The sequence below is a fragment of the Arachis ipaensis genome, chromosome B8, assembly GCF_059453495.1.
Source record: "Arachis ipaensis isolate K30076 ecotype BB chromosome B8, ASM5945349v1, whole genome shotgun sequence".
Taxonomy (NCBI): domain Eukaryota; kingdom Viridiplantae; phylum Streptophyta; class Magnoliopsida; order Fabales; family Fabaceae; genus Arachis; species Arachis ipaensis.
The window spans coordinates 117,460,667-117,472,877 of record NC_142443.1 but is presented as its reverse complement, the minus strand read 5'-3'; positions in this window follow the sequence as shown (position 1 = coordinate 117,472,877).

Here is a 12,211-nt window from a genome sequence, read left to right as displayed (position 1 = left end):
TTATTAATTTTTATGAATTCTGTAATATTATTCTTCTACGTTTATTTTATTATCATTTTGATTTTTTTGTTTTGCGAATTTAATAATTTTTACAAGTTGAATTTTTATTTATAATTTATTTGATATTTTTTTCTGAATTTTTAAGATCTATATTTTAGTCTACTAATTTTTATTGCTAATTGTTCTATTTTTAATCTAGTAACTCGTATTTATTTTTGAATTTTTTGAATAAAACTTATTGTGAAATTTTAGAAAAAAAATTATTTTGTATAAATTTAAGAAATTCAATATCGTTTGAATTAATATTAGTTAAAATCATTAATATAAAGGTAAAGTATATTTTTTATATTTAAAGTTTGCTAAAAATTTTAAAGATACTCCTAATAAGTTTAAATTTGTTTTAATTTTATCCTTATCTTCAAATTTTTTAGCCAAATTATGGTTAAATTTTTTTTCCGTTTTACCCTCCAAAACTTAGTCACTTTCATCACCATCTCTAAAATATTATTTTCTCTCTCTTCCAAATATCCATCACTAAACTCCTTGTAACACCATTACTCTTAACACCTCATCATGATCATACTAACAGTTCAAGTGTTACTTACCTCTAATCCTTTAATTTGATACTATATTTATTTAATATTGAGCCTTCACAAATATGAACCGAATGTTTAATTACGAAAGCGAAAAGTCTTTACTTTAAAATTACATAGTCACATATCATATTCTTATAATAATAAATACATAGACTTATCCAAAACTTCTTAACATACATGTCCTGCCCCTCTAAAATTTAAAATGACAAATGACAAAGGATAAAATAAAATCTGAGACTGAATCAAATACAGAAAATGAAAACATATATATACATAAAGCTCCGTAGTTCAACTGCGGTTTCGTGCCAAAGCTTTGTGAACTTGTCACGGAAAAGAAATTTTGTAGGGGAGTGAGAATATCGTCTTCGAAAGGATTCTCAGTAGAGAGTTTAAGAATTGTTATAAGAAAATACGTTTAAAGAGAAGAATTGATTTCAAGGCAGTGATTATCGTTTGTCCTATGAATCTTTTGAAAACTAACGACTAATAACTATCCAAAACCTTTTAAAGAAACAATATTTAACTTTTTTAGAAATATAAAACATTTCTTTTCTTATAAGAAAATCCTAATCAGTTTCCTCGACGGTATGAATGACCAACTTATTCCAAGCATAGGTTCATTAAGTCTATGCTGAATCAGCTTGATTTTTCATACTTTACTAATACCTCAATCAAAAATCAAGCACAGCCCCAACTCAAGCAACTCAACCAAATCAACATTATATTCTCCGAAAAACAACCTTCAGCTTTACTACCACCAGTATGAGAGATCTCTCAGTTGCACACACATACAATACAAATAAGAAAAACATAGATAGGATGCAAATACAGCAAGTAGGCCAAATAGCAGATTAGCATAGTTGAACAGATAGGCAAACCAAAACAATGCATACCCAAGTAAAACATACAAATGCATATGATGTATGTCTGTCTTATGGCTAATGAGCTCATCTATCGGTTATACAGCCAACTTGACATGTCCTGGTAGCTAATCATTGGACAGTCCCTCTATATGTGCATCCCCAAGCTCAATAATATCCATGAAAAAAATCTCAAGCTCATCTATAAGGAGAGACAAAACCCCAAACTTAAATTCATATATATATATATATATATATATATATATATATATATCCCCATGAAGGAACCGGTGAGTTAAAGTGCCCAAACACATCTTACGTACAGAGAATTAACAATTTGTCTCAATTTTGCAAGTCTCATTTACTTTTAGTTTATTTTCATCATCTGTTCAGATCTCATTGAAATCTCAAATTCATCATTCCTCATTCCTCATTATCACACCTACCATTTGGTTCATCAATAATTTAAACGCAAAACATAATTCATTCTTTTCTAAATAAATCAAACTTAAAACATATAATCTTTAAAACCAAATCTTTCTAAATAATCATTTCAAACGAAGCTTTCTGATTTTTATAAAAATTTTGGCAGCATCTCCTCTAAAACTCGGACTCTGTCACCCTTCTCAGGTCCCATCCAAACATTCCTCAAACCCTTCTCAACCATTTTTAAACAGTAACTAATTTCTAATAATTGAACTGTTTCTAATATCAACTCCGTTTCAAATTTGTTTTAAACCAAATTTCAATATAAAATCTTTTCTAATACCAAATCATTTTCAGAATTAAACTAAATTCCAATATTAAATCTTTTCAAAAGTCAACTCATTTTCAATAACGAAACATTTTCAAATCTCAAGAAAACCAATTTGGCAACTACTAATTTAACAAAATCAATAACTCAGAATATTCAACCTTCTCAAACAGTCAATAATCCCACTAGACAAACAATCACAATTATCCATAGCAACTCAGTTCAATCCATAATACTCTCATAATCACTAAAATATATTTTTGCATCAATATCGATTTATAACAATTCTCGAAAATAAAATGAGTATAAGGAAAGCGCCCCTACCTCGGTCGTGACTTAAATACGTGACAAATTCTGTTTCTATTCTTATCTCGCAGTAGCGGCATCAAAATCGACCATCCCCGCAGCAGCCACAGCCTCTAAACACAGCATGCAAGAACCATAACTCAGTCCTAAGATATTAACGTCAGATAAAACTCAATAATCGATAACGGAACAGCGACAAAAAGGGGTTTTTGGAGCCAAAACAACTTACCGCACAAGAAGGAACTAAGAACGAAGCAGTGACAGCTTCGATGATAACTCTTGGTGGTGAGACTTACAACGAAGAGCTCTGACAGCAGTGGAAACCCCTTCTCCGGTATCACTCTCGCTTGCTTCCCCTTTTTCAATGACAACGACAGCGACAACCTCCAATAACAGCAGCAGCAGCAAACCGACTGTGATTGAGGCACGGCACTGACAGGCTCAACCTTCCTCCGCGACAGCTGTAGCAACGGATGCAAACTCTCTCTCTCTTCCTGGTCTCCCTCTACCTGGAAACCCTGTGGGGGCGACCGTGGAAGCTCGGCAATGAAGCAACTCGACGGTGACGGTGCTGGCATGGAGCCTCGACGGCAGCGGCTTGGCGATACGGAGGCAACGCGAGCTGGATGATGCGTGAGCATCTTTCCTATCTTTTTCTAGTGAATTTGCATCTAATTTGTTGAGTTTAATAAAAAATTAATTATCTTTTAGCCAATATGGATGCTACTTTGAGTCTTTTGCAATTTTGTTTATTTTAGGTAGCATTCGGCAGAATTTGATGGAGTTTCTGTAGCACAAGAATCAAAGGAGATGGCAGCGAGGAGCGACGCGTACGTGTGATTTGAAGATTTGCTCAACAACGCGTACGCGTGACTGATGCGTACACGTGACACACGGAAAAAGGCCATCGACGCGTACGCGTGACTGACGCATACGCGTGACATACACCACGTACAGAAAACGCAGAAAAATGCTGGGGGCGATTTCTGGGTTGTTCTGACTCAGATTTTAAGCCCAGAAAGCACAGATCAGAGGCTGCAGAGTGAGGGAAATAAGTCCCCACCCATCAACTGAAGACTTACTGATTAATTCTAATTTAAATTCAAATATTATTTTTAGGAAAAGATATTATTTTAGTTTTAGATAGATTTTAAATTTATTAGGATTAGATATAAAAGGGGATGGGAATTAGTTAACTGGCGATTCCATCTCAACACAATATTATTCCATTCCAATTTACAATCCTAGTTTTCTACTCTGAACCATAAGCAACTAAACCTCCACTGTTAAGGTTAGGAGCTCTGTCTATTTGTATGGATTGATTTTATTGCTTTTTCTATTTTAATTCATGTATAGATTTATAATTTAAGAATTGTTTTCACTCTTTATCTTATAAATTTGGGTGGAACGGAAGTATGACCCTCTTTCTATTTGAGTTCTTGTATAACTTGGAAAAGCTCTTTACTTGAACAACAGTTTGAAAACATATTCTCCTAAATTTTAATTATCTGGATTTAACGAGATGCGTGACATATAATCCTTTTATTTTTTGGGTAATTAGAGTTTTTGTGGCATGTAAACTGGAATTTGATCATGCAGCTTCTAATTGGAATTAATTGACCAAGGAATTGGCAGTTAATGAATTTTAGAGGAGACTAGAAAGGTTTAAGGAATTAGGGTCTAGTCACATATAGTTTGCTATAAATTAAATCCTACATGATTAAAATAGTTAGTAAGAAAAGTTAATCTAGAAAAATAGATAATTCTGAAACCTTAACTGTTTTCTCCATATTTTCTTCCCAACCCATTTACTTTACTATTTTACTTTATGTACGATTGTTTAATGCTCTTTGAATATTCAAATACTCTTTTCTATTTCTCTAACTAAGCCAATCAATCAATCATTATTGCTTAGTCCTTCAATCCTCGTAGAATTGACCCTCACTCACCTGAGGTATTATTAATTTTTATTTTTATTTTCAATTTTTTTCTTTTTCTTATTTTTTCTTTCATTTTTTTTGGTGCTTTTCGTTTCGTTTCCCCTGGCGTGTTCACCCTGTTTGATTTTACTTCCTTTATATTTGTTTTTCCTTTTCAAAACTTTACGTTCTTTTTTTTCCTTTTTATTTTTTATTTTCTTTTATTTTCGTGTTTTGTTTCTGTCCGTTATTAATTTTTTTATTCTATATTTCATTAATTTTATTTTATTTTGTCTTTAATAACTAATATATATATATATTTTTTTTTCTTTAATTCCTGAAATTAAGTTTGTTTTCCTCTATTTATTTTTATTTTAATTGTTCCTGTTTATTTTTCTAATTACTTTCGAATTTTTCTGTCTTAATTCTACCTATAATTTTCGAAATTTATTTATTTATTTTATTTAGTACTTTTATTTTATATTTTACACAGGTTATCTCACAGGGACTTCTTTGCACTCTGACGTAGAGAATCACATCTTTTCTTGTTTTATGCTTGTTTATGCACAGGAACAGAAACAAAGAACATCTTTTAGACTTTGACCCTGAACCTGAAAGAACTTTCAGGAGATGTTTGCAACAAACAAAACTTTACAAGGCTGCAGAATCCACTATGGATCACAATAATGCTGTTAATGCCAATGTGGCAAATTCAAACGGGGATGATCAACAAATGAGAGTGCTTGGCTCTTATTCTGCCCCTACTGCGGATCTTTATGGAAAAAGCATTGTGGTACCCCCTATAGCTGCAAACAACTTTGAGTTGAAGCCACAACTGGTCACCCTGGTGCAACAAAACTGCCAGTATCATGGACTTCCTCATGAAGATCTAAATCAATTTATCTCTGATTTTCTGCAGATATGTGATACTGTGAAGACAAATGGAGTGAACCCAGAGGTGTACAGACTCATGCTCTTCCCTTTTGCTCTGAGGGATAAAGCAAAGCTATGGCTAGATTCCCAACCAAAGGAGAGTCTGAATACTTGGGAGAAGGTTGTTACAGAGTTTCTTACTAAAATTTTCCCACCAAAGAAACTGATTAAGCTTAGGTCGGAGGTTCAGACCTTCAGGCAGAAGGAGGGTGAAACTCTTTATGAAGCTTGGGAGAGATACAAGCTACTGACTAGACAATGCCCTCCAGACATGTTCTCCAAATGGACTCAACTAGATATCTTTTATGAAGGCTTGGGTGAGATGTCTAAGATGAGCTTAGATACTTCTGCAGGCAGTTCATTACACAAGAAGAAGACACCAGAGGAGACTATTGAGCTTATTGAATTGGTTGCAAGCAACCAATATTTATACTCATCTAACAGGAATCCTGTGAACTCTGAGACCTCTCAAAAGAGAGGCGTGTTGGAAGTAGAAGCTGTGAATGCTCTTCTTACTCAGAACAAGCTTATGTCTCAGCAAATAAATCTACTTACTCAACAGATGGGTGACATACAAGTCTTAGCTATCAACACACAAAATCCACCTCAAGAGGCCTCATATGACATGGCAGGTAATTTTGTGCAAAATAATAATTATGATTATACTCAATCCCCTTCTGAACAGGTCAATGACATGGGGAGTGCTCCTAGAAATCCCAATAATGATCCCTATTCTCAAACCTACAATCAAGGATGGAGAAATCACCCAAATTTTGGGTGGAGAGACCAACCTAAGAGACCTCAGAACTTCAACAATAATTCTCAAGGTGGCTTCCAACAGAATAATTACAATAACCGCCAATTTCAATCTCAGCAGGAAAACTCTAAATCCCAAGAAGATGCTAATTGGGAGATGATGAAGAGTTTTGTGTAGGAAACCAGAGCATCGATTAAGAATTTGGAGATTCAGATGGGTCAAATAGCCACAAGAGTTAATGAAATTGATCAGAGGACCATTAATAGCCTTCCTGGTAACACAATTCCAAATCCAAGAGAGGAATACAAGGCTATCACCTTGATAAATGGACAAGTGGCAAGTATGGAAGTACAAGTTAGTGAGGAGCCCATTGAAAAAGAAGCTCCAGAGGAGAAGAAGGAAGAAGTAGAGCATGTCCCTCCAAAGCGTGCAGACAACCCATTTCCAGACTCTCTTGACACTTATCCTACATTACCAAAGGCTCCTGAGTACAAGCCTAAAATGCCATATCCTCACAGACTTCAAAAGGAGACCAAGGACAAGCAGTTTTCAAAGTTCTTGGAAGTCTTCAGAAAGTTGCAAATCAATATTCCTTTTGCTGAGGTTTTGGAACAAATGCCTCTCTATGTCAAGTTCATGAAGGAGCTGTTGTCAAAGAAGAAGCCTTTAAAGGGAGATGAGACAGTGGTCTTGACTAAAGAATGCAGTACCATCATTCAGAATCACTTACCAAAGAAGATGCCAGATCCAGGGAGTTTTCAAGTTCCATGCACCATTGGGAGCACAACCTTTGAGAAAACATTATGTGATCTGGGAGCAAGCATCAATTTAATGCCCCTATCTGTGATGAAGAAGCTGCAAATTCAAGAGGCATAACCCACGAAGATAGCATTACAGATGGCAGACAAATATATGAAGCCTGCATACGGATTAGTGGAGAATATCTTAGTCAAAGTGGGTAAGTTCTTCCTCCCAGCAGATTTTGTGATTCTTGACACAGGGGAGGATGAGAACGCCTCTATAATTCTATGAAGACCATTCCTAGCCACTGGAAGAGCTCTGATTGATGTAAAAGTGGGTGAATTAGTGCTTAGAGTGCATAATGAGCAACTGGTCTTTCATGTCTTCAAAGATATACATTCAACAGGTGAAGAAGAGATGTGCATGCAGATTGAGCTTATTGATCCAAACCTTCAACAACCCCCTGATGACGGACAGCAGAATCTGCAGCTCCAACCTCCTTTGGTGACAAACAATAAAATTCCTCCTGACATCAAACCTAAGTTTGGTATTGGGAATGCATCATCCACCAAGGAGGAGGTTCCCAAAAAGAAGAAAATGCCCAGGGGATGGAGAAACAAAAAATCTCCACTGAAGGATTCTCCCCAGGAATGAAGGTGGTGTTGACTAGCAATCCAGTGCGGACTTATACAGTAAACAAAATCCTCTCTCTAGAGCATATTGAGCTACTTTATGAAGGCATAGGAAAGAAGTTCAAAGTAAGGGGTGAAGAGCTGAGCCCCTATGATCCTCCTCCCTAGAGGAGCTGACCGTCAAGCTAGTGACGGTAAAGAAGCGCTTGTCAGGAGGCAACCCAATAATTTTGTATCCTTAGTTATTTTTCGTAGTAGTGATTTTCTTATTTATTTGATTTTTATTTAGTTTTTACTATTTTTCCTTTGTTTTACATGTGTTTTGATCATGCAGCTATTTAGAACAGGAATTGGATATTTCCAAAAAAAAAGGCTCACAACGCGCAAGCGTCGCTGACACAGGAACTGGATATTTCCAAAAAAAAAATGGCTCACAACGCGCAAGCGTCGCTGACGCGTACGCGTCAGATGGGTGTGCGTGAAAAATAAAAGTGAACAGAGAGTTGCGCGGGAGTGGTGCAGGAATGATGCCTTTCGCACAAACAAGCCGCATCGCGCGTACGCGTAACCCACGCGTGCGCGTCGTTTGCACTTTTGGCACTCCATGCGTACGCGTCACTGACGCGTATGCGTGACCTTGGAATTCGACGTAAATATGTGTTTGGGCAGAGAGTTGTGCTGGCTCGGGGCTAGAAGTGTGCTAGAAGCTCAAAACTTGCTCACGCGAACGCGTCCCTGACGCATGCGCGTCATCTACACAAATGGCCATCCACGCGTGCGCGTGCATGACGCGCACGCGTCGCATGAAATTATTGGTTCCCAAGCCACGCGAACAGAGAGTTGTGCGTGCACGCGGCTGGCTTCGCGTGAATCACACAAAACCCAGGGCATGCGGACGCGTGCCTAACGCTTACGCGTCATTAAGAAAATCTCGCGACCCACGCGTACGCGTGCCGTACGCGTACGCGTCGCCTATGCCGCACAATTACACTAGTTTGCCGCTCAGTTTTAATTTTATTTCTCCCTCTCCCAATCCTAATTCTCTCTTGTTCTTTTATCATTTTCTTTTTCTTTCATCATAATATTTGTCTCTTTCTATTTTCATTTCTTCTTTGCTTGAGGACAAGCAAACCTTTAAGTTTGGTGTTGACGCTTCGCTTAAGGGTTTTTTGTTTATTCCTATGGCACCAAAAGGGAGGCGAATCATCTTCCCTGAGGAGCAAAACCTAAACAATAAAACGACCGCTAGGATAACTAAGGTGGTTTAGTTCCTTTCATTTTTTATTTCCTCCCCTCTTTTTCTATATTATGTTCCGATTTTTTGCTATTTTTTATTTGTTTGTTGCATGATCCTTTATTAGTTAGAATCCTAGGTCTAGTTTAGTTTTCTCTTAATTGCTTGAATTCTAAAAAGATGTCTCATGTATTACTCACTGATCTTGAATTCAAATAAAAAATACAGAAGTGATGTATTGCATGAGAAATTGAGTTAATTTTAAGAGTAGTCTTATTTACTTAGATGTGGTGGCAATACTTTTTGTTTTCTGAATGAATGCTTGACTAGTGCATATTTTTGATAGTGAAGTTTATGAATGTTAAAATTGTTGGCTCTTGAAAGAATGATGAAAAAAGATAAATGTTATTGATAATCTGAAAAATCATAAAATTGATTCTTCAAGCAAGAAAAAGCAATGACAAATACGAAGCTTGCTAAAAAAAAAGAATCTAAGGCTTTGAGCATTAATGGATAGGAGGGCCCAAAGGAATAAAATCCAGGCCTAAGCGGCTAAATCAAGCTGTCCTTAACCATGTGCTTGTGGCGTGAAGGTGTCAAGTGAAAAGCTTGAGACTGAGCGATTAAAGTCGTGGTCCAAAGTAAAACGAGTGTGCTTAAGAACTCTGGGCACCTCTAACTGGGGACTCTAGCAAAACTGAGTCACAATCTGAAAAGGTTCACCCAGTTATGTGTCTGTGCCATTTATATATCTGGTGGTAATACTAGAAAATAAAATGCTTAGGGTCACGGCCAAGACTCATAAAGTAGCTGTGTTCAAGAATCAACATACTGAACTAGGAGAATCAATAACACTATCTGAATTCTGAGTTCCTATGGATGCCAATCATTCTGAACTTCAAAGGATAAAGTGAGATGCCAAAACTATTCAGGATTGCAATTGTAAACCCCATTATAAGAAGAGACATGAGCTTAATCGAACTCTCATTCTCATGCAAATTCACATCCTAAGCTTATAATAGTTCTGGTTGCTTGAGGACAAGCAACAGTTCAAGTTTGGTGTTGTGATGCGTGAGCATCTTTTCTATCTTTTCCTGGTGACTTTGTATCTAATTTGTTGAGTTTAATAAAGAATTAATTATCTTTTAGCCAATATGGATGCTACTTTGAGTCTTTTTCAATTTTGTTTATTTTAGGTAGCATTCGACGGAATTTGATGGAGTTTCTACAGCACAGGAATCAAAGGAGATGGCAGCAAGGAGCGATGCGTACGCGTGATGGACGCGTTCGCGTGACTGACGCGTACGCGTGATTTGGAGCTTTCCATGGCAACGCATGCGCGTGACTGACGCGTACGCGTGACATACACCACGTGCAGAAAATGCAGAAAAATACTGGGGGCAATTTCTGGGCTGTTCTGACTCAGTTTTTAAGCCCAGAAAGCACAGATCAGAGGCTACAGAGTGAAGGAAACAAGTGGTCCCCACCCATCAACTGAAGACTTACTGATTAATTTTAATTTAAATTCAAATATTATTTTTAGAAAAAGATATTATTTTAGTTTTAGATAGATTTTAAATTTATTAGGATTAGATATAAAAGGGGATGGGAATTAGTTAACTGGGGATTCCATCTCAACACAATATTATTCCATTCCAATTTACAATCCTAGTTTTCTACTCTGAACCATGAGCAACTAAACCTCCACTGTTAAGGTTAGGAGCTCTGTCTATTTGTATGGATTGATTTTATTGCTTTTTCTATTTTAATTCATGTATGGATTTATAATTTAAGAATTGTTTTCGCTCTTTATCTTATAAATTTGGGTGGAATGGAAGTATGACCCTCTTTCTATTTGAGTTCTTGTATAACTTGGAAAAGCTCTTTACTTGAACAACAGCTTGAAAACATATTCTCCTAAATTTTAATTATCTGGATTTAACGGGATACGTGACATATAATCCTTTTATTTTTTTGGGTAATTAGAGTTTTGGTGGCATGTAAACTGGAATTTGATCATGCAGCTTCTAATTGGAATTAATTAACCAAGGAATTGGTAGTTAATGAATTTTAGAGGAGACTAGAAAGGTCTAAGGAATTAGGGTCTAGTCACATATAGTTTGCTATAAATTAAATCCTACATGATTAAAATAGTTAGTAAGAAAAGTTAATCCAGAAAAATAGATAACTCTGAAACCTTAACTGTTTTCTCCATATTTTTTTCCCAACCCATTTACTTTACTATTTTACTTTCTGTACGATGGTTTAATGCTCTTTGAATATTCAAACATTCTTTTCTGTTTGTCTAACTAAGCCAATCAATCAATCATTGTTGCTTAGTCCTTCAATCCTCGTAGGATCGACCCTCACTCACCTGAGGTATTACTTGGTACGACCCGGTGCACTTGTCGGTTAGTTAGTGGGTTAGAAATTCTGCACCACTGGATGGCGGCGAAGCGTGGCGGGTTCGGCGGCTCAGTGGGACGGCGCAGCTGGCAGCGGTGACGACAAACGGTGGCGACCAGCTGAGCGGCAGCTCGCTGACTCTCCTCGCTCACTCTCCTCTTCTTCTTCCTCCGATCCCTCCCTTTTCTCTTTTCCCCTTTCTTTCTTTCTTTCTTTCTTTCTTCCCTTTCTGTTCTCCTTTTCCCCTTTTCTTTTTTTTCTTCTTCTATTATGTGTTGTATTCATGTATTGGTTGTTGGGGGTGAGTGAAGTGAGTGGTGGTGAGGCTGTGGGGTAAAAGGATTAAGGTTAAGATTTTTAATTTGAGAATTAGGGTTTGTTTTTGAAAAAACATGTGAAATTAAGAATTTTCGGATAAATCGAAATTTAATAATTTTAATTAAATTTGGGAATATTATAATTAATTAAAATTTAATTTATTCTCAAATTTTTTTTTAAAAAAATATTATTTAATTATCAATTTTTTAATTAACTCTCATCAAGTATCCTAATTTTAAATATAAAATAATATAATTAATTTTTTTTATTTATAAAAATTAAAGTATTAAATTTTAAAATTTTAATTATTTAAACTAAATTATATAAAATTTTTATTCTTTTATGATGGTTAAATTTTATAATTTAAATATAAAAAATTATTTAATAATTATAAAATTAAATAAAATTTTTAATAAATAAATAAATTAAAATTAGCTCATAAAATTTTACGAAAATTTTGGGTCTTCCACCCGTTACCACCACGCTACCATTATTATCATCATCTCTTTAGTCTTTCCTTTAATTTTATTTCTAAACAGAAAAAAAAAAAGAAGAAATAGACAAATATCAAAAAACTGATTCAAAAAAAATGACAAAAGAGCATAACCTTTATCATCATCAACAACAACTACCCAACAATTCAGCTGTCGTTCACGTTCCAACTCTGGTCACTGCAAGTGGTGTATGTCAATTCTACCACCACCATCCAAACCTAGTAATGCGACGCCGTTACTCCTTACGGTTCCAATTCATTG